Source organism: Propithecus coquereli, unplaced genomic scaffold (genome assembly GCF_000956105.1).
Source record: "Propithecus coquereli isolate 6110/MARCELLA unplaced genomic scaffold, Pcoq_1.0 Scaffold19, whole genome shotgun sequence".
NCBI lineage: Eukaryota > Metazoa > Chordata > Mammalia > Primates > Indriidae > Propithecus > Propithecus coquereli.
This window is the reverse complement of record NW_012143856.1, coordinates 11089391-11116461: the sequence shown is the minus strand read 5'-3', so window position 1 is coordinate 11116461 and position 27071 is coordinate 11089391.

The window sequence follows — 27071 nt, the reverse complement described above, 5'->3', positions numbered from 1 at the left end:
GTGTGGGAGAGATAAGCATATGGTCATCAAGCAATACTACTGAGAACATTCACCTAGCTCAAAATGAGGAAACGCATTTCAACTGTCACTACCATGTCATTACAACCCCTCCTCAACTGCATTTAGTTGCCAAGAAGAATCCTCACCAGATCAAAATTATTGAAATGAGGCCCAAGACAGCTGTGGCCTAGATAAAGAAAACCAAATGATTTCAATCTCCTGGATACCAAGAAATAGGATATATCATTGATGGCCAGTTAGTGATCTTGTTCTACACTGCAGTACTGCTTATCTGACTGTGACACTTTCTGTATAGTTGTTGGACTACAGTTTAAAGAGAAAATTATTCCATTTTCTTTAAAGCCTTCTACTGTAAAGTTTGGAACTCAGACACCATGTAATACAGTCAGAGAAGCCTTCAGGAGTCTATAAAAAATTATCAATTAAATTAACTTGATGTTCAAAAACTGTAGAGTAATTGGCATGTAAACATATCCTAGACTAGAGATAACTGATGATATATAGAAATGTGACTCTGGATTTATTAAAATTTGACCTTAGGTATTATATAAAAGGGGGAACACATGAAGAGAAAGTTTTTTGCCAAACCTTTCACAAGAAGTTTTGGGCATTGAAAATAAATTAGTCCTTTATAGCTACCTATGTTTAAAAACACTGTTAGCGTTCGGCTCTATGAGATGAACCAATGAATTAAAAATTGTGTGGGTCCTATGAGTGTTGGCATAATCAAAGTCGTTTAGACTTTATGCACAAACAAATGGAAGAGCGTCTCTGGGACTCAGGAGTAGTACATTTCTCAGGAAGAATCTGTACACCATCTTCTCCTGTCCCGGAAAAGAAGCCAAAAAGAGTCCCTTTCATGAGACTCCATTTTCCCTGGCCAATGAGTGATCTTGTTCTTGTCAAAGAGGCTTTCCCTAAGGAACTCTCAAACCTTCTATAATTTCTTGTTCCTCTAAGTTCTTATTCCTTTCTGTATTAAAGCTTCTCTCTCCCTAAAATAAAGGCAATAACACCATGTATAATTTGAAAAAATGTGGTGTTTTTGGAAGACCAGCATTAAAAGAGTCGAATCACTAGTAACTTAGCAGTGTTCGTCACCTTTCCCATGTCACAGAACACGTGAAGTTCATGCTTGCATAGACAAGACTGTTTGAGGTCAGGGCCTCACATCCTGCCTCTGAAGACTGAAAGCATAAATACCTCAGAAACACTGTAAGTCATTCAGGTGGGAAGGGTTGCTGTCCACCAGAGGTCGCTGATCTTTTTTGTGCCATGCTATCTGGTTAAGCTCAGGAACCCCTTCTCAGAATATTTTTAAATGCATAAAATACAATTCATTGGATTGGAAAGGAAACTGAGTATGATATAATAATATATGTGCTTCTTTATTAAAGCATTAAATAAGATCAGTGTCAACTTAAAAGTATTTATGAGTACATGTAATATTTCAAGATATTTGCAACCATGATATTATGATATAAAGATATTTGTTATTTGTATTAGAGATAAAGTCATGATTGTTGCTAATACTACAGAGGTTTGTAGCTTATATTCATAGTTGAGGGGGATGCCAATTTTTTTTATTTCAGCATATTATGGGGGTACAAATGTTTAGGTTACATATATTGCCTTTGCCCCACCCGAGTCAGAGCTTCAAGTGTGTCCATCCCCCAGACGGTGCGCCCTGCACCTATTAGATGTGAATATACCCATCCCCTCCTCCCCCTCCCACCTGCCCAACACCTGATGAATGTTACTACTATATGTGCACTTAAGTGTTGATCAGTTAATACCAATTTGGTGGTGAGTACATGTGGTGCTTGTTTTTCCATTCTTGTGATACTTCACTTAGTAGAATGGGCTCCAGCTCTATCCAGGATAATACAAGAGGCACTAGATCAATTTGGAGAGAAAATAAGGATGTACTATAATTTTTTCAAATCCCAACTTACAGACCCCCTGAATTTTCTCCATGGATCCCAGGTTACAAAACCCACTTCAGAAGAAAAAAGCTACAGGAAAAAGTTCTCTCTATTACATTCTGTTTTTCCCTGTTCCCAGACTTTTCCTGAATCATGTGTAATCACCTTACCTTTTCCTTCAGTTTTCTATTTCTTCTCTCTGTCTGTATTTCCTTCATTCTTCCCTTCTTTCCTCCTCCCATTCTCTTCCTTCACTTCATTTTCTTTCTCGTCTTTTCAAAATTCACTTCTCCATACACTCAACACATGAGCAGGTCCATCAGGGAAGGCCTTTGAATGGGTAAACAGTGGAAGTTTGGGCAAAGAAAGAAATGCACCAAGAAACACAGCCAAAATACAGGAGGGATTCAGCTTGCTCCGGCCCAGGCCTTTTTGTCATAAGCAAAAGAAAGAAAGCAGCTTCTACAGCTCAGAATGAAAGGGTGCAATTGTCTGCTAACCTTAGTTAATATACAGTCTGCAAAGTAACCTGATCTCCAAAGTAGAATATGTGCAGGCATAATTTTTATGACTTAAATATCAAGTTCTTCCTATAGATTAATGTTCCATTAGTTAATCCCATATATTAATAGAAGTTAGTATTAATGAAACCCTAAAAATATTTATGGACAGTCAAAAAGATTGTAAGGAAGTTCAGGCATTTAAAATTGTTACCCATATACCTCAAATACACAACCATACACTGGCACTCAAAAATGTAATAATACAGTTTACACCCACTTACCACCCTTCTCAAATAATATTCTAGATGCAACTTGTGTGATTATGCTTGTAGAAGCCGCTGAATTCTCTGGTTGTTCTTCTGGGCTGCCACTGAGCAATGCAGAAGACTGTTATATTCTCCAGTAAGTAGTTAAAGAAAAATACTGAATAAATATGGAAACAATAGGAAAACAAGAGACTCATAAATGAAATTTATTTTTAAATTGTGCTGGATAGATTAGACTTACCAATGAGGAAAGGGAATTCATTAAATGTTAAATATTTCATTTTAATAAAGCATGTTTAACAACATCTAATATAATTTTGCGTACAACCATCTGAACTAATTTTGCAACAAAAAACTCAGCCACCTGGGTAGAAAACCATCTGAAAAAAATAATGATAATTTATAAGAATGCCAATGGGGAAAAGTACTTAATATTATACTGGCTAGCCAAAGAAATTGGGATCTGTTCCAATTACTTCAATACTCCGACATGAAGCATTTCATGTTATTTTGATATTCATAATTTATCTTGAGGAAGGACCAATCAGGAAGTAGATACAAACATCAGTATGAAAGCCAACCTGAATCCTCACTCTTTTTCAGGTAACTCATCTATGTCCAAGCTACATAGTTCTTTCTGCTGATTGTTTTATTTTTTTTTTTCTGCCGATTGTTTTAAGTACAAATAAACATAATGTCCGATTGAAATCTTGGTTTCCCTGATCAATTGTGTGACCAATTGTATGACATGAGCAGTTATTTTTCCTCTAAGCCTCAATTTCTTCAAATATAATATAGGGATAATTCATAGAGCAATTATGAAGCTCATGTTAGATAATTTATGTCAAGTTGTTATCACTGAGCCTTACAATAGGGTAAGTTCTCACTAAATAATACTGTGATCTTCTTTAGCTGATCCAGCCAACTGACCAGATAATATTTTTAACGATAAGAAGGAAACATGGCTGAATTTTGTATGATGTGGAATGCCTTTTACCTATTTAGAAATCTATTTTGTTGTTCTTATATGTGGTGCAATACATACTGATAGTGACCTAATGCTGTGGTATTTTTCACACACCAAAGTCGGTGGAAGTGTGATTTTAACTTAAAGTGTAAGCAGCTCATATTATGCCTAAGAAAGACCATGTCAGCTGCCTTGTTAAAACATTAAGAAAAATCACACTCACATGGATAACAAAAAGACAGCTATAACATTGTTTCTATTAGGGAGAATAAATTAAAATTTTGTGATTTCTTTACTTTGAAATCCAAAGTACATTGGCTTAGCCTGGGGATTTCCAAAGTAACTTTTTGAGACATAATAGTGATCTTTGAAACTAGGAAAATGATTAAAAATCCAACTCTTTTATTCATCCCATTCAATATAATATCTATAAAAGCTTTGTGTTGTGGTATTAATCCTTTACTATTTCCTCTCTCTCCTTGGTCTTTTCATTTATTCATTTCCCATTAATCGTAAAATTGAAATAAAAAGAGAATGAATTTTTTAAAGTCACTTTCCATTCTGGAGCTTTGTTAATTTCTTCTAAGTGCACTTTAGTGCTGTTTAATTTGTATCTAGGGGTAGTGACTGTTACTGCATATTTGCTTATTCCTCCAGATAGAAGCAATTAGCTGGGCTAGCCAAATCCTCCACCTGGCCACCATCAACATATGCACAGCACCAGGAGAAAACAGGAGGCTGAGTGTTCCTTTGGGCCTTTTCCTTTGATATTCAAATTCTCCACTTTCTCCAGTGGGCCTGCAGTAGTGGGGGCATATTTATAGAACTCAGATCATCTCTGATCTTAACCCTGGCAGACAATGAACATAGCTGTTTCCATTCTGATATTTTGGTATCAAAGAAGTTCTATTTAAAAGCTGTTGCACGGACAAATAAGGAACCTCTAAAGTGTACTTCCTAATTTGACATTGTTTGATACTGGAACTCACTGTTTTGTTACTGTTATATACGAAAAGTTTAGCAAGAAACTTGAGTGCTCTTAGTGCAATTGAACCAGAACTATGGATGTCCACACTTTGGAAAATGTGCAGATGTTGAACTGTGGTGATATTGTCTTTTTAGGGTTGCTGGACAACTCCCTAAAGAGTTCGAATTCAATACATGTTAAGTGTAACTTGATACAGACCTATGTTAAAAATGACTTGTCTCTTGGATGACAGCATCATTAGTTTCTAGGCTTTAGTCCCAATACTTAGCACAGCATTTTTTTCCAATTTCTAAGAAGTTTTACTTCACAAATGTCACCTGATGAGTGATCATTTCAATGCAGAAAAGTTTGAATTTAAAAATCAATTCATGCTTTATCTGGGAATCTGGTACCCAAGAGAACAGCCATTTTTAATTAAGGATCTATCATACCACATTCAACTGAAGCAAAACTAAGCATCTTATACAAACAAGATCAGTAGTGGAAGGAAATGTGCATGAATTTTAGACAAATAGGACACAGCACATTTTTATTCTGTATGAAGTCCTTGTAATTAACTTCATAATTTTATTTCTGAACAATATTTATCCTTTTCTTTATGCTAGAATTCAACAAGATATGTAGGATCCAGAAAGCATTTTGGAGGTCATGAAACTTCTTCCTTATGGAATGGTTCTTCCTCTCTTTGGTCATGTTTTTTCTTGCCTTAGAATCTACTAAATACCAAACCCACAGATGATTCAGGAAAAATACCAACAGAGCTATTCTACCAAAGAGCTGAAGAAAAGCCCCAAAGATCTTTAAATCCAGTAACCAAAAGTTGGCAACTTTTTCTAAAACAAATTAACTTTTTTTTTTAATTAGCTGGGAAAGCCATCTGCTAAATAGTTTCTTTCTTTGCTGTGTACAACTTAAACTTCTGTTCATAGTTGTAATCTAGGGGCCTAGCTCAGTGCCTGGCACATGGAAGGTACCACATAAATATCTTTAGAATTAATAAGATTCTAGTTTAGTGAATGAATGAATGAATGAAGACCATATTCAAAGTCTTAATCTTTATCACTATCAATTTAGCAGAAATGTCCTGAAAAGTGTTCTTGTTGAGTTTCATATTCCTCATCATCGCACTTTTCCTATTTATACTGTTAAAAATGTGCAAATGTAGAATTGCATTCTAGATTTTTCTGCAGTATAGGAAGTCAGGGAACAGAACAATTCAGGGCAGGACAAATTTTTTAATCTTTTAGCATCTCTGGTAAATGCATAAACTATTCTGCATGTTATTCTGGATTCGAAAAGGTTTTAAAACAAATTACTTTTTTCTCTTGGTTCCTTTAAGAATCAAGCTAAATCCCCGTTTTCAAATGTGAAATGTCCTTCAAACATAAAAGGACAGAAAGGGAGGGGATTCAAGGACCCAGTTTTAAAGAATTAGATTGCTACATCACCTCACAGCAGACAGTCTGGAAATGACAATTGCTAGGCTTTTTGGTGATATTAGCAGGGTAGTAAATATAATGTATATGTCATTTTTATTCCAGACAGGAAGACTAGAGGTAGTTACTACTGAATGACAGTAAATTGTACCAGACGCCAAGTAAATTTTAACAGCCTTATAGCTGCACTTCTCGAATTCACATATTCATTAGTATTTTAATTTTTCATTAGTATTTTAACTCAAGGTTTCAATACAACACCACTTAAAAAGAAAATTACAAAGGTGTCTACAGAACAACACCTGGCTCTTGAGACAAAAATCTATAGTTTGATCAAGACATTACTCTGTATCTACCCAAGAGAAATGAAAACATATGTCCATACAAATACTTGTATGTGAATTTTCATAGCAGCATAATTCATAATAACTAAAAAGTAAAAATGATCCAAATGCCGATGAACTGGTGAATACATAAACAAAATGCAGTCCATCCAGACAATGGAATATTATTATTATCAGTCCTTAGTTTACTTGATCTCTCAGTAACATGCTTTAGGGTCTTAGAGTTGATACTGTAAAGGATTGAGACTCTGGGAAACGTTGGGGATGTATTTGTACCTTCACCTCTCCAAAGGCCCAGACCATCACTTCTACCTGCCTGCTGTACATTTCCACCTGGATAACACATTGACAGTGCAGGCTGGTGTACTGTAGTTCATCGAATCTAAATTTCCATCTATTGTAAAATAAACCATGTTTTATATACCATTAAGAAAAAAATGCCACCAATTTGATTATGCCATGCATTCATTATAAGAAACAGAGAAAATTGAGAGATATTGAAATGTGGGGAAAACAAAACAAAACAAGACAATGTGTTTTGGATTCAACGAACCGTATCAAGGAAGTGAGAGATATCATCTTCAGAAAAAAATACGGTTCAAGCAGCTGGCAAAGCACAAGCAAAGGCACAGACGTTTGAAAATGCCTAGTCTGTTCGAGAAACTATGGCATCTGGAAAGACCAAGGCCAACTTGACATAGACTGTGATCAAAAATATCCGAGCAATTAAGCAGGCTTTAAACTGTAGAGGAAGAAAGGATAACCCCGATAGGTTCTTAGCTGGAACAGACCCCATTGTAAAAGACAGATCAACAAGAGAAAAACCTAACAGAAGCTATGAACATGTATATTTCGTATACACATGGGAGACACCAGGGAGTGGTACTTCTCTAGCTTATATAGCATCTTCAATAAAGAATAGTAAAATTTTAAAGAAGTTGCAGGACAAAGGAAAAGGACTTGGAGTATCTCTAAGGGTAGCAACTGGGGGGAAGGCAAATAACTAACACATAATTGTTAGTCAGTACAGTTTGTTAACACAGATTCCTTTGGTATCACCTCCAGACCTATAAACATCTAAAGCTGTCGTTAGGGGTTAACCTTTTTTCTTCCTAGTGGATGGGTTTGGGGCAGGATACCTTTAGTCTATGTAAATCTATGTCCTGCCTTTAGGCAAGTAGAGGGAGGGCAGACAGCTTTTCTGTATCAGCTTCTTGATTGCCCTCAGTTCAACAATCCTTAATGTTTTCGGGTGGCCTCTTTTGGTCTCTCACATTCTCCCCTTTAAAACTATTTTTAGAAAATTTCATAAAATACAAATAAGGTTGGTACCTATGAAGAGGCTTAGGTTAGAAGCTGAGAGATAAAAGATCGGTAAAGGGGAGAAAAACATAGATTGGAACAAGCAGATAAAAATACATTTGAGTACATTGTCCCGTATCTTATTAAATCGGTCACTCGGTTCTGAGACTAGATCAGTTCAGTTAGACGTGTGTCTCAGTTCAGGCGCTGGTGTCACAGGTGGGCTCCCATCAACATTAGGCCTATGTGGTGTGAGCAATCAGGTACATTGTAATAAGAGGCTTTTATACGGAACCAAAAAAACCTGCCAAAGATCAATAGAGAAAATCATAAATGAGTTTGAGTCCAGAGGGAAGCCAGTTGAGAAGATTTCTAGATGTTGGGCTCTAAAAATGTTTTGCAGCTTGAATGTCTTCAAGGGTGTCTGAGTGGCCTATAGGCAAGAGGCGTGAAGGCAGTCCATATGTGAGCTGTTGTGGTGATTTCTCTGAAGTTAGGTCACTAAATATGAATGTCCAATTTAAAAGACTCTGAAGGCTAAAAAGCCAAGTCAAGGACTTGCCATAAGACTTTGACTGCAATACCTATAGATTTGAGTAAATTCCTTTCTTCTTGAGGTCCCCAAAATATTTTGAAGTTCATGAGCCTACCAGGAGGTGACATCTCTGCCAACCTGTAAGGCTGTGAGAAGAGAGCCCTTGTAAATTATTATACATATCAGGCCAGTTTTTTTTAATGGGCTTTATTGGCTTCATAAAGTTAACCTTAGTTCCTTAAAACTTTCTGGTTTTATCTGATTCTATGCACATTTTCAAATATGACATTCCAGTCAAAGCCTTGGTAGTATAACCAGTGTTTCCAATTGTACCGTTATAAAGAGGACAAATTCTTATTGAATTTATGAAGATAACTATGTCACCATAAAACAAGAATACTTGCAAAAGCTGCTGAATTCTTGAAGGATCAGGAGAGAGAGAAAGTAAATGTTTCAATTCTATTTACAAAAATTCTATTTACAATTGTACTTTTACAAAAGTACAATTCTAATTACTTTACCAAATTATTGTAAGCTATGGGTAGCTTAAGAGAAAAGACTTCCTTAAATCTAAAGCAAAAAAAAAAAAAAAAAAAATTAAAAAATCCAGCAAAGTTCTAAACAAAAAACCAAAAATCCTCATCAGTTCATTCACTCTCATGTAATTAATTCTTGTTCTGCTTGATCTTGGTTAGTAGTTTCATGAATCCATCAGTTTCTTTATTAGATTTCTGGACCTCCTTGCCCAGTCCAATGGTCTGATCTTTCTTATCAAACCCTGTACTTGACAAAGTCCTTTCCATGAATATCCTTGAAGTTCCCATGAAACTCCTTAGGATTATAATTGCTTGCAAAAAGCTTTCAGGAAAGTACCAAAGTAAACAATTAATTGCCTGTGAATGACAGGACTTTAAATGGCCATGGCTAAATATCTGATGATCTTTATATTATAATAATGATCCAATTGACAAAGAAATTTAGTTGTTTCTGTGGCAATATTCTAAGATAACTAGAAACGTGACTGATAACATTATATCAGGACTATCAGATTTCTGGGAATTTCTTACAATTTCTGGGACACATATTAATAACATATCCATACAACTCAAAGAAGGTTAAACATCATTTCTTATTTGACAATGCATCCCATGCAAATTTAACTTATTCAATTGGCCAAATTAGCCTAATATTTTTCTTGTTATAAAGAGAGAGAATAAATTCTTTTGAGATATTCTGGGAGCCCATCCAGAAAACCCAAAAGTTAATTCAAGATCACAAAAGACTTAATTTAGAACTTGATTTTGGAAACTTCAAAAATGTCAAAATGTTTAAACCACTTGTATACATAGGATCACATTTCACTGTGAAATGATAGTCACTCATTTAACAAGATTGTTAATTAAAAGACTTCAAAGGCAAATATAGAAAGTTACGTAGTTGTAGAAAAAACACTCAGCTCTTTTAATAAAGAGGATTCAGTTTTCTTAAGCAATCAAAGACCTGATAAAAAACAACATGAAGCACAGGAAATTATTTTGATAAGACATGAAAGTTTTATTTTCTAGGCAGATCCCTCTAAACATAAAAATCTTTCATATCTCTTATCAAGAGCAAAACAATGGGCTCCAAGAAAACTTTGGTTTTTTAACAAAGAGAAAACCAGCTTCAAATTTTGTACCAATGTATTTTTGATATTAAAACTCATTTTTTAGATTTATATAATAAATTTATTCAGTTTTAGCCAGCTTAGACACACAAGATCATCTCTCCCTTTTTTCCCTCCCTTTGCCTCTCCCCTTGCAACTTTCTACATCTTTTCAGTGTTGTCGTCATTTTAATCTGTGATTCTGAAACAACTGTTCATGTCATTTTTGTGCAGAATTAATTCCTCTCTTTTTCCTTTAATGAAAGCAGATCTTCATACCTTATAACTTTCTTTATCAAGTTGTAATTATATATATTAATCGGAACGCTCAACTCTAGACAACTTTAATTTTTAGAAGCATGTGCTTCCTCATAATGTAATTGTTCACTGTGGCATAGGACATGTTTGTTAATAGACCCAAGTATCTCCAGCTTCTCTATACCATATAAAAACAGATGCCAAAAGTATATAAACCTAAATTTATGCTTAGTGATTAACGTTTCGGTATTTTATCTTATTTGGAAATGATCTAAATATTCAATAAGTGTCCATTATTTAATTTAACTTAGCAAAACTTAAGGGTGTAAATTACCAAAGAGATTTGGGAAACTGTTTTTAATTAGACATATTATTAAACATAATTATTGTTAAAAAGTACATTTATAAACTTTTATTCTACTTATATCTATTTAATTCTCTTTTTCTTAACAATTATGCCTGAATTACTCATGAAAATGTCATGAAACATTAGACAGAGTTAACCATCATCTTTGGTTATTTTCCTGTTAACTGTTTTTATAGCACATGCATGCGAGGTGATCGTCACCAAAGCAAGAAATCTACAAGTTAAATATACGGGATTTTCTTGTTTGTTTGTTTTTATTAAACTAACAATATTAAAGTAGTCTTATTAACGAAAGATTTACCAAAGTTACATGAACTTTAAAAACATTTGGGTTAGTTTCTATACTTCTAGCAGTTTTAGGAATATTTTATTTATTAAAGCACTTATTTTTCTTTAGGCTTATTAAATAGAGCTTTTTTGCAAATTAATTTTGGCAATACCATTCAGAGATAGAAAAATATTATGTATACATAACATACATACAAAGACATATATAAACATGCAAATAAAAGCAGATCTTATAGAAGCAGATCTTTCAGCTTTCATTCTAAAACTTTAGTCATGTGCCAGGTACTATAATACAAAACTTATTTGTTTACGAAAGAATAGCTGGATCTGAACTGTTTCTGGCAAATGGGACAAGCCAGGGTTATCTGCTTAGATGACCAAAGCTTTCTACCAATCCTTGTGGAAAAGACTTGAGATTTTTTATTTGCCCAATGTCCAAATAGCTTCTTTTCCTTCAGATGAGTCATCTCCCAGAAGTTTGCATTTCAAAAGGGATGGCTCTGAGTTGAGACAGATTATAAAATCTATATCTCATAGGTACAGAAAAAGAATGCAAGTTTTTCTCCCAGAAGGATTTTTGGGGCACATTTGTCTACTACCAGACATCAATACCATGGAGGCTGTGGATGAAATTTTAAGTGCCAGTCTATTCCCAATTAACCTTTTTCCTTTGCAGCCTCAGGTAGTTGCTTCCAGGTGAATCTGAGTGCTGTGAGAGCAGGATCCCAAAGTTCAAATGATGAGGCACTAGAGTGGGAAGGGAAAAGGTCCAGCTAGGGTGGGCAGAGGGACAGATGAGGCAAAGGCTGCAAGGGGACATAGCCAAGATTTAAGGGAACTGAATTGAGGATTGAAGGCAGCAAAAGAAGAAAGGAAAAGCAGAAGCAAGGGATGCAAAAGGCCTTAAGGAGCCAATTTGGGGAGATTTTAAGTTTCTTAAAGAAGGCAATTAAGTTCTACATCACCCTTAACAAAAATCATGCCAACAAGAAAGGAAATTGGCAAAGGGGAGAAGAATATATAGTTAGCAAGGGTTTGAGAAGACACAGACAAAAGCGTACACCCAGAGTGTGCAGGTAATGCCCCCAAAGGTATCTTCATGGATAAATCCATTCATAGGGAGCATGGATAATATGGAATTAAACCAGGGGTCATGGTACTAACAAGTTTTCTAAAATCCATTTACATGATATTTCACATGTATTATCTATGGTCGCAAGGCAGATACTTCTCGGCAACCCTGATTTAGGTAACATTCGTTAATCCAGCAAGTCAGGGGTCAGGGTTGGGGAGTCCTGTGGACCATTGTTCTAGTCTAATTTCAAGGATCTGGGGCAAGTCAAAGCATAGGGTAAGGATATCCTGGTCTGTGGCCAGTTGAACTTGAAAAGTGGTTAAGGGCAAGGAAAGATTCAGGTGTGTGGTGGCATTGGGAGCATCTATAATGTCAGTGACAGGAGTCACAGGTGTTAAATGCTTGTCCCGAATAGACTGGGGAGGATATTGGCAAATATGACAAACAGATTTCCTCCTGTGGCAACACTCTGAGATAGCCTGACTGTTGTGTTGTCATGCCATTCCAAGCCTTGTGATAGAAGAAGATAAGGTAGGAGGATAGTTAAAGTCACAGCAGTAAGGAGAGACATCTTGTATAAACTTTGAGATTTAAGGTTGTTTAAATAAATGAAGGCACAGAACTACTATGGCATGGCATAGGATGTAATAATCCCAGAAATAATGATTGATCATGGCAATAATAGAATAAATGTACGGATTATGCATCTAGTAGGGAAAGAAAGGTGGGGGTGGCTATCCCACCTTTTTGCACAAAGTAACAACAGTAAAATTCCTATGGTATTTAAAATAATTATTATAATCAATAGGGTTCTATTTAAATTTTATAGAAAATAAAAGAGCCAACTTATCTAGTTTTTTCTTGAAGAGATATTTAAGATCTGTCAGGGGTTGACTTGTCCACTCAGGAGATGTCAAGGTGACTCCCTGGTGTTTCTTGCTGGGCCAGAAATCAGATGGGGCTGGCTTTACTTGGCTGTGATGAATCCTTGCAGAGTTTGCCTCCTGCAAGCTTGACAGAGGAGTGGGTCACCAGCAATACTTCATGGGGCCCCTTCCACTGGGGTTTTAGTTGATCAGTTGCCGATTTTTAGTTGTCGATTTTTCCAGGTCTTGAACAACACTCAATCTCTAGGCCAGATGTGACGTAATAGAACATCTGTCAGGAACCACAACCTGCTAGAAGCAAACTCATGAATATCAGTTAGAATCAAGCTTAAAAATTGTACGTATTTAATGACAAGAAGCTCTTTAATGAGTAAGCTGTTAGGGTCTTTTAATCTAGAACTCCTATATAAAATTTTTCAAGGCTTCAATTTGAGCCTGGTTCTAGGAGCCATTCTTACTCGTAAGTAGGACAATAGGCAATGCTTTATCCCAGGTCAGATTAGTTTCTTGGCAGATCTTGAATAGGTTTTTTTTTTTTATGGTGTGATTCATCTTTTCAGTTTTTCCAGTTGACTGTGGCCTCCAGGCCATATGGAGGTTCTAAGTTACACCAAGGACTTGAGAAATACCCGGTGTGATCTGAGTCACAAAGGTGGCACCATCGTCACTCCGTATAGAAGTCAGTATTCTGAACCAAGGGATAATTTCTTTTAGCAAGGCCTTAACAGCTTTAGATGTTCTTTCTGTTTGGCAAGGAAAGGTCTCAACTCATTTCAAGGAGGTATCTACAAGCATAAATAGATACTTGAAGTTTCTTATCACTCCTGGCATCATAGTGAAATCAATTTTCCAATCCTCCATTGGTACTTTGTACCTTGCCTGGATTTCTTGTGCTAAGGAAGGAAAATTAGTCTTAGGGTTGTTCTGAGCACAAAGGAGACATCTTTCTATGACCTTCTGGATGGTCTTTTTTATATGTGGACTGACAGTATATTTCTATATCCATTGGAGGGTGGCATCCCTGCCATAATGGGTGGAATCATGAATATGCTGAACAATGTCATTCATGAGCTATTTAGGTACCAGAACCATTCCTGTTTTACTATATATCTATCCGGATATATATATACACAGGGTTTTAGTTGATCATCAGGATGCTGATTTCTCTGGGTCTTGAATAACACTCAATCTCTAGGCCGGATGTGACGTAATAGAACTCCTGTCAGGAACAGCAACTTGATAGAAGCAAACTCACGAATAACAGTTAGAATCAAGCTTAAAAATTGTACCTATTTAATAATATCAAGCTCTTTAATGAGTAAGCTGTTACGGTCTTTTAATCTAGAACTCCAATACAAAATTTTTCAAGGCTTCAATTTGAGCCAGCTTCTAGGAGCCATTTTTACTCTTAAGTAGGGCTATCCATCCTGGGTCCTTTGATTGGGGTTAAAACCCCAATCAAGTGCTCTTTTTAGGTCCACCTCTGAATATGTAAGGGGCTCAGGGCCAAAATACGCTACAGGTAGCAAAGGCATCAATAAAGTCTTGAGGGCCTTTTTTCTCACGGTTTTCTTTGCAGCCTGATCTGCCCGGTGATTGCCTCTTGCTACCTAACTACCTGTCCACTGGTGCCTGAGACAGTGTATTGTAATTATTTCCTTGGGGACTAAAATTGCACCTAGCAAGGCTAGGACTTTTTTCTGGGGGGGGAGGGCATGTTTTATTTCTTTATTGTCAGAGGTTAGCAGTTCCCATTCTTTCCAAATAGCCCCATGAGCATGGACAAAAGGAAAGGCATACCTGGAGTCTTGTAAATGGTCACTGTGTTCCTTTACCTCATTGGAGAGCCCTATTAAGGGCTATAAGCTCTGCTGCTTTCTGTGCTGAGGTTCCAGGAGGGAGTGCTTTGGCCTCCAAATTTTGTCTATGTGTTTCTATCATATACCTAGCTGCCTGTTGTCCTTGGTCTGTAAAACTGCTTCCACCAGTTAATATTTCTAAGTCTGGGTTTTCAAGGAGTATGTCTGTCAGGTCCAGCCAGCTGGAATAGGCTTGCTCAATTATTTGTAAACAGCCATGCACAGGTTCAGATGGCATTTGAGGAAGCAGGGTCACAGAGTTTAAGGAGCAATTCACTCTCAATGTTACATCTGGGTTATCTAAAAGGATGGACTGGTATCTGCCTAATCTCCCAGAGGTTAGCCAATGTCTTCCCTCCTGTTCAAGCAAGGGGAGTACGCAGTGAGGGGTGTGCACCTTGGTGGGCTGGCCTAGTGTAAGCGTCTCTGCTTCTTAGAGGAGGTTACAAGTGGCAGCAACTGCCTGAAGGCAAGAAGGTCATCTCTTTGTGACAAAACCAATTGTTTTGAAAAAATAGGCAACAGATCTCTCAATATTTTCTAGGTCCTGTATTAACACTTCCAAATTTATTTCTTGTCTTTTATGTACACACAGATCAAAGGGTTTTTTATATCAGGGAGTCCCAATGCTGGGGCAGCCAGTAACATTTCCTTGATATTCACAAAGGCCTTTTGGTGGCCCTCAATCCTTTTTAAGTGTTCATCCCCTCCTCCCTTTAAGGCACCATATAGAGGTTTTGCTATAGGACAAAGTTAGGAATCCAAATGCAGCAAAGCCCAGCCACGTCTAAGCCCCATAGCTGTCACTAAGTGGTAATTCAGACTAGTCTGGCAAGGGCTTGCCTGCAATCAAGGTTTCTCTGTCCCTGGGAAAGCTCAGACTTGAGATATTTAACTTAAGATTGTGAACCCTGGGTCCTTTTTTGGGATACCTTGTATCCTCACTCAGCCAGAAAATTTTAAGTGAATACGATATTCTGATCAGAAGCCTCCTTTGTTGTTTTGGCAACTAGTAAGTCACCAACATATCATGGTAGAGTCTCATCTTTTAATTGGCAGTCTCAAAGACCTTTAGCAAGTATTTTCCTAAAGATGATAGGGAAGATTTTAAAGTCTAGGGGGAGAACAGTCCAGCAATATTGTCACTTTGCTTTAGTATCTGGGTCCTCTCTTTGAAAAGCAAACCGTTCTTGTGACTCTGGACTCAGAGGGATGCAAAAGAGGGCATCTTTCAACTCGAAGACCATGAACCAACAGAACTCATCAGTCAAGGCTGTAAGTGGCATATAAGGATTGGGACCGACCACTGGCGGATGTCCACTACAATTTGATTAATGGTCCTCAGGTCCTGAACAATCTGTATTCCTTAGTCCCACATCTCTGAACCGGCAGAATAGGTGTGTTATACAAAGACTGGAAAGGTCTAATGAGTCCAGACTAAAGGAAAGTGGGCAACAGAGGTTGAATTCCTCATCACACTTGTTCCCTCAAAGGATATGGTTTTAAATTTGGCAGTGCCATCCCCGCCCATACCTTGACTTGTCCTGGGACTGCCATCTTAGCCCTTCCTGGTCTCCCATCCGCCCAGGCCTCTGAAATCACCTCTTGAGGTATCCCTGCAGGGAAGGGGCAGATTCAGAGGCTTCTGCAATGCAGCCTACATGATGCAAGCCTGTTTCGGAGGCGCCCTGATGTTCAGCCGTCCTGGGCAAAAAGTAGTCTTGACATTTAGTTTGGTTAAAAGATCACATCCCAGCAAAAGAATGGGACACTCAGGCTTATACAGGAAACTATGTTTCAAGGGGGGTTGGCTAGTAGACATTCCAAGCGTTGGAGGAATGGTTTCATCAAAGTTTTTCCTGAGAGCTTAGTCATGTTTATATTCTCTGAGGAGAGTTTAGACAGCTGGGTGTTTACCACCAAATGTGGCACCAGTATCTACCAGAAAGTCCAAGAGTTGATTTCCCACTGTCATTATGACCCAGGGCTCCATGTGGAAAATATGGAGGGTGTAGTTTGGGTGGGGAAGAGCTCCTGGGCCCCGTCATTCTGGTCCCCATCCTCCATATTCTCAGCTAGCTCAGGCATCTGGTAAACAGGGCGGAGATTCTTCCTAGCATGGGCCTTGTTAAAGTATGGGCAATCTTTTTTCTTTTGTCCTTCTTGCTTGCAATAGGCACACTGATTGTGACTCACAGTGAGACGTCCCTTTTTGTTTGGGTCCTAGGGGCCCGGGGGTCCTATCTTGTATAGGGCACCTGAGAGGGGGGGTCCATGCTGTGATCCTGGAATTCCTTGAGTCAAGGCAGCATCCAGAAAGCTAGCCCTGTTTCATCATTCGTTGTTTTTTTTTTCTCTGTCACCTCATCTCAATCAGTGAATACCTCGAAGGCAATCTTTGCAGTTTCCTTCAAATGTCAGGGGCACTTTGGCTGATGAAGGTCATATTTACCATTTTTTAATTTGCTGGGGCTTCTGGATTGATTTCCTTATACTGCCTGTACGCTTCAAAAATCTGTTCTAAGAATTCCCAGAGGCTTTCATTAGGCTTCTGCCTAACTTCCTGGACCTTATTAAGACTCTTCTGTTTAGGAGCTTCCTTGCAATAGCCAGCCAGGATGCAATCTCGGTAATGCCCAAGCTTGGTTCTACCTCCATTGTTCATACCATCCCAGTTCTGAGGTAGGCACTGCAACCAGAGCAGCTCCTCTTACTGGATCGCTGAGGGAATCAGCATGCATAGGGTCAGCTTCCTCCCTGGGCTTATCTAAAACCATTCTGTGCTTCTCTGAAGTCAGTAAAGTGTTGAGTAGATTCTGAACATCTGCTTGCTCAAGTGGGATCGTGGGTTGCAAATATAGAGGAAGATAAATTTTCTATTTGCTCCAGGTTATCCTGATATGTAGGCATGTTATTTTTCCAACTGAACAAATTAGAGGTGGAAAATGGAGAATGGACCCAGATAAATCCCATAGGCCAATCTATAGTGGCATCAATGCCTCCTATCGGTATTTGCCAAGAGGGAGTTGCCCTCCTGGAGCTATGGCACCCTGGCCAAGTATTGGGGGCAGGGGGAGATCACTCCTGTCACTGTTCAGGGGGACCCTGGCTCAGAGGCCAGCAGGATAGCTCTGGCCCCTCCATAAAGAGGAGGAGGGGAAGCTGACAGCTCATTTAACTGGGTGATCAAAGTATCATCATCGTTTTACTGTGATTCAGGCAAAATAGGCTTTTTCTCATTATTAACTTCCTGAGCTATGATTTTACATTTTTCCTGAGTTGTTTTATTTTGCCAAAATAGCATGAAACACTGCACATAGGGGATCTTGTCCCATTTTTCTTCTCTTTTACAGAATAAATCTAATTACAGGATTGAAATGTGGTTAAGGGACACCAGCCACTGTTCTCCTGATCCCAGAAAATATTGTGACCAAGCAGTATTACAAAGAAAAACTGTTTGCAGGTTAACAGGTAATACCTGAATGATTTCCACTTCTTAAGGAGGCACCGCAATGGACTATCCTCTGGTACAGTGGATGTTTGGTTCTCCATAGTATCAATTTCTTACTACAATTTTGTCTCCAACTCACAAGAGATAGTCTCCAATGGTTAGTAGGGACATCCAACCCACTAGATTGGACCCCAATCACATTTGCAATTCTCTCAGCCTGGTAGGAAGCACAATATGCCATAAGGTGAACTTGATGGCTTCCCCACAGGTCAGAAAAAATAGCACAGTAAGCACAGGTGCAGTCCTACAAGAAGAACCAAGACACCTGTCCACCAGCTGCACGGTGCCTTGTGATAACCCTCCCGATGTGGATCTCCACAGGATACTGGAACACGTGTTCCCACTGCTATTGGACAGAGCCCCTAGCTCCCAGTATGGAAACCCCCTTCACCATCTAATAACTGCTGCAAGAAGGCAGAGGTGATCAAAGGGGGCAGGGGAACACTTTGCTCAGCTACTCATGCCCGATATGAGTGAGATTGGTCAACCCCCATAATAGTCAGAACTGGCAGCTGAGGGCAGCTCAAATCCAACATGCTCAGAGAGAGAACTCTAAAGGCATAACCCAGTGGGAAGCGTATGGGGATGCTACTAATCTCACAGCAGTATTAGACGAACACAGCCATGGTTTCCCGGGCACTCCCCCTCAGTTCTAATGGCAGCAAATGGGAAAACACCCTAGAAAGTCTTCGAAGGGTCCCACATAGTGTTGTGAGTCCCTTTTTCATCCTCCAAGAGATGTAATAAGGGACAAAGTGGGGATGAGACACATGGGCACAAATGGAAGCCACAGCCCGGGCAAAGTGGTTACTGCACAGAAACACACACACACACACACACACACACACACATATACACACATGCATACACAGCATAGATGAAACAAATTTAAAACAAGGATAAACAAAAAGGCCTTCCAAGTCAAGATTCCAATCTAAAAGTTTCAAAAGTATTTCTCCTGGAAAGATCCCCTATTCTCCATCCAGTTGAGGAGAACTCTCCCCAAAACAAGACTATTCCTATGACTTAGGAAGAGCCAACGAGACTCACAAAGAGGCCACAAGACAGCCAAGGAGGCCAACAAATAGGGAGAAGGAAAGGGGTGCTGGTTGCACTAAGAACATTCACCAAAGATGTCCTCTAATTCCAGAAACTGTTTCTCCACGGCAAACAGGTCTAAGCACTGTGAGTTGGCAACACCCCACCGAGAGAGAAGGTGCCAGAGATGGCCCTCAGTTCAAGAGAACTGAGCGGCTGCTAGAGCTCACTTTTGCACCTGCTGTGCCAGTGAAGGGCCCTTGAGCCACAGGCAAGTGCCCACAAACAGCGATCCCGGATAAGCCCCCACATTTGTTACCATCCAACCAGGTTCATTTTGCTCACTGCACAGAAAGAGCCAATGCACTGAGAGCTGGAGCAGAGAAAGAGTTTAATAATCATTGGGCAACTGAACGAGAGACAGGAGAAATCGCTCCAATCCACTTCCCTGAAGAGTTCCAGACTGGGTTTTTAGAGGACATTTGGTGGGTGGGAAGGGGTTGGGAATTCACAGGGATCATAGTGAAATCATAGGAATTTCAAGAATAGTAGAAACTATTCTTGCACTGAGTCAGTTCTGTGGTATGGGTCACTGGTCCAGTTGGCATCTGGAATGTAGGGTCTGAAAAACATCTTAAAAACAGTCTTAGGTTTCACAATAGAGGTATTATCTATAGAAGTGAATAAGGGAAGTTACGAATCTTGTGACCACCAGCTATGTGACTCCTAAGCAGTAAGCAATTATAGGGAAGCATGCTATGGAGCAAAAACCAGTGAATTTTTAGCTGTGACTATACCTTGCAAAATTTAGGCCTCTATCAAAGCTTTAACCTCTTGGTTTCAACTGATTTTATAAGGACAGTTTCATAGTTATCCATAAAACAAAAAGGATCAATAACAAATGAGTACCCCAAGATCAAAAGTCACAATTCAAACTAATTCTTAAAAATGTTTTCCTCTTGCTAATCTGAATTTGGAAAGAAAGGGACAAGGAGAAATTTTTACTTTTCTCCTCAACTGTGCCCTACAGGCAGAGATCAGAGAGAGCTGACTTTGGTAAAAATTCTTACCCTTTTGTTGGCTTCTGCCAGTTTTCCCAGGATCCCATCTGCGGGCTCTGGAGCAAATGGGATATCCCAGAAAATCCCATCTCCTCATCCCCAGGAATGTAGGGAAAGGAACAATAACCCCCATAAATTCTTAGTTGGAATTGGAACTGACCAATTACAAAAGACAGATTAACAAGATAAAAACAAACAGAAGCTTATTAACATGTATATTCCTACTATACGTGGGAGACACCCAGGGAATGAGTACTTCTCAAAGAGATGGCTTTGAATTCCAGCTTATATAGCATCTTCTATAAAGAACAGTAAATTTTTAGAGAAGTGACACAACAAAGGAAAAAGGCTTGAGGTTTCTAGGGATGAGGACTTGGGAGAAGGCAAATAACTAGCAGAGAAAGATTAGTTAGTATAGCTTGTTAATGTAGGTTCTTTTGATATTATTTCCAGGCCTATAAAGCATCTAAGGTTGTCTTCAGTGGTTAATCTTTATTCTTCCTGGTAGAGCAAGTTGGGGGAGGATACCTTTTGCTATGTAAGTCTATCCTGCTTTTAGGCAAATAGAGGAAGGGCAGAGAGCTTTCTTATATCTGCTTTTTCTCAATTGCCATCAGTGCCACAGTCCTTCCTATTCTGTGGTGGCATATTGTGGCCCTCCACACAGCAGTTATTTATAACCCTTTACCTCTGAAATTTACTTCAGCCCCAGCATTCCAGCTCTCAGTGAAGCACAATCTCATTTTAAACAAAGACACATCATCCACTTCAGTCTTGAAACTACCCTCTTTTAAATCACCCAGTGAACAGTTACACATTTTTAAGAATTCTATAACTCAGAAATTAACAAATGACATTGGCTCTTTAGAATTCTAAGGAAACTGTTTCGTAATATGTGATAGAGGTGAAAGAAAAAAAAAACGTAAATAAAGAAGAATGCTTAATGCTTGCACAGATTTTTACTAAGAGTATTAGGCAGTCCAAAGTCCAGAATGTTCTAACGTCTATGAGAAAATATCAAGGATAACAACAAACATTTAATTGGATCACAAAGAGACAAGAACTAATAAGAAGTGGGTCCCCCTTCTTCACTTCACTTTGGGGATATAGTATCTGCACTAAAACAGGCAGAAAATGGAAATAAGCACATCGCTCCTAGATGCCCCTGCGCCGACTTGTCTTCACCTGAAAAGGGCAGAGGAAATTGAGCACAGAGGGATGAGGAATAGTAAGAAAGCATCCAGTGCCATTAACTGTGGTCACAGCTTCTAGGCCCAGCTGGACTGTTCAGGGAACTCAGTTTTCCGGAGAGACTGGAAGAGCTTGCAGATGTTCAGCAGGAACAAATGCCAAGGACTTTAGAGAAATCGTTACCTCTGTTCAAGAAAAGCCTCCTACTCAGTAATTGCTGCCCTCTTAATAGGCCAACTGCTGTTGCTTGCCAGCTTGTCACATCTCAACCTTGACTCCTCAGGCCACGCTTCAGGGCTTCTTTTGCCCTGGGTACAGTTGTTCCACTTCACCTCAGAAAACCGTAGCTGCCTGCAAGGCTACCGACCTCTGTGCTAGGGAGGTTCCAGAGAAGAATCTGTGGCAGCAAGCATCATGTTCATGCTGACATTTAAGTACCTCAATGTCTCTGATATTGCCCTGTTATTTAATATCTTAATAGATTCTTAGGAATGCTGATGGAGCCATTGAAGGCGTCATGGACAACATCTAAGCTAAACATTCTGCACGTGTACTTTCTTCCTGATTTGCCTCTCCTGTGTTCACAGGCTTACTAATGTTCATGTAGCTTGATTTGGAAGCAGTATAATCATATAAGTAGACCAGTGGTTCTCAAAGGGGATATTTAGCCCCAAGGGAACATTTGGCAATGTCTAAAGGTATTATTGGTTAGTACATCTTGAATGAGTGGGGGGGTGGCGGTTACTATTGGCATCTAATTGGCGGAGTCCAAGCATGCTGCTAAACATCCTACAATGCACAGGGCAGCCCCCTACAACAAAAGAATTACTCAGCCCAAAATGTCGACAATGCTAAAAATTGAGAAACCCTACAGTAGTCCAACAAAATGTTACTAATCCCATGATTATCATCTCATTTCTCATGTCATATATTCTTGGTGTATAGAGTTGCAGTACCTGACTTCAAAGTTTCAACCGGAATATGAATCTGTTCTGCATACCTACCATGCATACATTTAAACCATATTCAGAGTTCATCAGCATCAGATAAAACCATATATGTAAAAAACATTGTTGACTCATTTTTTTGTTTAATTCCCAAAATGCATGTACCATATTAATGTGCATAAATAACTAATTCATTTCATAAGTGCATAAAAGAGCAAAGTCACTAACAGTTTCCATCCATAATTTTCACTTTTGAATCTGTCTCTGGAGTATTTCTCAGCTCCGTTCAAGCCTTGTCTGCATTAAACGTAATATCCCTTCACCACGACCGAGGAGAATGTATGAAGTCCCTCTTTTGCATCAGGAGATCTGAGCCACACATCTGACCCTGTGTGGCTAGAGTGAACAATATTCCAGATCTGTCCATACCCTTTATGATGCTCCCACACTACAGTATTGATTTTTGTAAACATTTGGCTGCATGAACATTTGTTAGAGCAAATCTAAGAGGAAACATGAGCAAACAAATGGTTTCAAAAATGGGTATAATACCAGAATAAGAAAGTAGAAAAAGAAGAACAGAAAGAGAGGGAGAGGCTTTTATTTTTTTAATCCTCAAGGCTTGTGCCAGAGATGTTGAGGATAATTGCTTCAGCTGTGTCCTTCGTGCTGCCTCTGAAGCCCTGCCGTTGTGCACACTTTGTGACTTGGTCCTGTATTTCTCTTGATCAACCTGTCACTCTGTCAGTTAAAATTTGCCATCAAACAAGACTTTTACCAACTGCTACCCTTATGCCCATTGGACTTACACCAGCTACTCTTCCCAACATTTTATACTCTGAACTAAATCATGTGTGAAAATTACCTTTTATTGACTTTAGTGAGTGCCTTATATAAACAACTGAGGGCCGATTTCAACTGCCCACTGCCAAAATAGCCCTCTGTCCCATCTGTTGGATACACATATCATTAAGACTTTTATTATCCTCAGAAATAGAGAACTCATTTTATGGTGTTAGCTAAAAACCTGCAAAAGTCCTTGAAAAGCAGCTCTACTAACCCTGGTAACCACTATGTCTGAGCAAATGCTGCTAAAGAACCAGGTTAGTATCAATATTAAAAGACAAAACTGCCCCCAAATGATAGCACCAAGATGTAATTTCATGTCTGTACATTCATACTTTACATTAAACTACTCAAGGAAAATATACCTATTGCCCTTCCAAAAAATGGAAACTCTTTAAAATATAGGTTTTGAAAGAAAAATAAGAAAATTTCTTATTCTGTTTACCCTGATTTAGTAAGAAAAATGTTTGTCAAAGGATACAAAATTTCAGTTAAACAGGAGGAATAAGTTCAAGAGTTACCACGTACATCATAGTGACGACAGTTAATAACAATATACCGTATGCTTAAAAATTGTTATGGATTACATTTTAAATGTTCTCGCCACAAAAAAAGATTAATATATGAGGTAATGCATATGTTAAATAGCTTGGTTTAGCCATTCCACAATGTACATACTACATCAGAACATAAATGAAGAAAATTTCCTCAGAAACATTGAAAAAAAAAATTTTGCGAAGAAACCCTTGTGAAGTAAAGACATGGCATAAAAGTCACCATCAGAAGAAATCAAGAACTTTCTTGGAAAAGTTGTAAGAGGCTTAACCATTAGGGGCCCAGGGAGAAGTAATGATCTTTTACCAGAAGAAGAGAATAAAATCATGGAAGCCTAATATGGCTTTTTACAGTTCTGCTTACAATTACGCATTAAACAATTTACCCCTTGTGGATGAGTTCCTAAAGCCTGCTGAGATGTTGCACTTGGAGAAACGAGTACATGCTGTTTTTTCTTCTGTTGTGGTTTATTTTTATTAAAGTAAAAAACTTACAACAACAATAAAAAAATTTACTTTTGCTGAATTTTACTCTTTCCAAGAAGACTGACAGCATGGATGAACATTTGTCCAATGTTTGTAGTAAGTCCGACAATAAAAGACAATGGCTTATACATTCATGCCCAGTCAATGTCCTATGGGCTGGAATTCATAAAATAAAGGCAGCAGATGGCATACCTAAATTTAATTTGCTATTTGATTTATCCTAGTGTTACCAGTCTGAAATGCAGATTCTGAATGTGTATCTAATAATGCTGTTAGAAAATACAAGACCATGCTTGGAGCAAGTTTATCATGTAATCTGATGCTAGGCCATCAATCCTCAGAATGAAAACGGTAGCCCATCCAGAGGCATTCTCCTCTGACTAAGTGGGACCTGTCAACAGCCAATACTCCATGTATCAGGGACGGCATTTCATGTCGTTTGGAATCACTACTCATGGCAGTAAAACAATATCAGAGACCACCAAGAGGAAGAATGTGCCTTTGATTCTGTTTTTCTAATTTGAAATTAGAGGAGATATTTTTGTGTGCTTGAGCTTTATTTCCCAATGTTCACTGTGAAAATTGATGTGTTTTTTAATTGTTGTAATCTCTTTTCCCTATGGGTTCTTCTCTTAAACACTCTGCTACTGTCTTTGATTGTCCATTGGCATATATATATATATCGGACCAATATTCTGGAATACCACATACTAAAATGAAAACCTTTCGAGTCTATGTTATCACTTTTGGCAGCCATCAGAATAATTCCTGCTGACATCATGTTTAACAGACTTGCCTCCGAGTCAGATCAATATTGGGGAGCAACATGCAGTGCTACGAAATTAGGTCGTTAATTGTGAAGCAAGCTCAACCCTCTTTTCATTTGGAGACCAAAACTCTGAGATGAACAGAAACCAAATAATCAAGGACTCTGTCTTTTAAATCTCAAACAGGGTGTCAATTTAGTAATTTAATTCTCAGATTCTTTGCAAGGGTTTTTGTTACTCAAAAGTATGGTAATATAATACCTAGTCATCCAATGGGACTATAAAACATTCCAACATTAAAATATTTCACTCCTTAAGAATGAAAAATCAAGTTCTAACATCCATCATACTGATCATATTTCTGAGCACTCAAATGCCAAGTTTTTCAAATGACTCTAGGAGAACTTATTGTCAATCTGTTTATCTCAAGTATCAGCCAGGATGGTCATCATAGGGTTAGCTTATAAAATTATAAGAAAGAAACCAGAGAGCCTCAATGACTTAGAATCTGGGAACAGGAAAAACCCAATCTGGTGGTTAGAATCAGATTGCCAAATGACAGCATCAACTGCATTATCTTTGTGCCTGGGGGTTGCCCTTCCAAACTAATTTTAAGAATAAATTGAAATTGAACTAGAGCCACAAAAAGTAGAACAAAGACCTTTTTGAAGATTCATATCAGGTAAATAGTAAACAGGTTGTCAGAAAATATTGACATTCGAATCGACTTCATGCTTTTATTTCCTACCTATATGGCATTTTGTGTTATTAACATTTATTTATTAAAACCCTGCCCTTTCTTCAAAAGATTCAAAGGAGCTTTAATGTTCTATAACAGCATTTTAAGAATAACAACAGTTCCCCATTACCTTATAAACTAGAATAAAACAAATATTTCTCATATTTGAATTAAAGGTAGAAATGTACCTCTTCTTGCAAGTTTATTTCCAATAAAGATATTAATATGAAAATATAACATAATAATTCAGAATACCTGAGAATTTTTCCTAAAATTTATCACCTAATACCTAAATCAAAGATCAGAATATTAAAATAGTGTATGAGAATTAAGATAAACGTAGGGAAAAAAAACAGGTTGATTTATTTGGCACCATTCCAATTTATCTCCCCACTCTTCTGTCCTGATTAATTGCCCTCAGCAAGGATTTGGAGCCTAGTTATGCTGTTTTCTTAATTCCTGTTGATGGAGTGTTGATATAAGGATAGAAAGAGAACCAACTGCCTCTTAACTGGTCCATTCTTCATGTGCTAATCAATCATAACTTGTCCATTTTAATTATCTCCCAAATTCCAAATAGAGATAAGCTTGCAGTTTCCAAATATTTGCATGATTAAAGATGTTTTCCTTGTTTCAATAAGGAACCTCAAATTGATGACTCAGGTGATAAGATTTATGGGATGAAGTAGTTGTGTTTATCTCCCAGCTTTCAAAAAATACTGGTCTGCAATTCAGTAACAAACAACATTCCCACCAGAGATGTGCAGACTATGCTCATTAATGATGATGATCATGTTTGAAAAAACAAAAATATATACCAGCTTTAGTAGGTGCCAAACAGAAAAGCCAGCCAAGAAAATGTTTACTAGCCTCCCTCTTCATATTCATAAAAAGGTAGTTTATTCAAATATTAAATATAATTATATAAAGCTAATAGGCCATAGGTACGCCTGTATAACATTTTTAGGTTGTTTATGTCCTCCTTGGAGCAATAACAGCAGACTGGGTCATTAATCAGTTTACCCATCAACTTATAGGGAAATTCTGGCCACCTCAAAAACAACTGGACAGTTTAGTTAAGAAAAGTGTGTAAGGAAAATTTCCACTGAATCGACTGAACCAATCAGTTATTTTTATCAGATGCAAACAAAAACAAACAGCTAATTATATCCAGAAATAACTCCCCATCTAGGAGCTTCCCTCTTCTACCATATAAAATCTTATTGAATTTTTAACTTCAGAAATGAAGCAACAATGTTCTATTT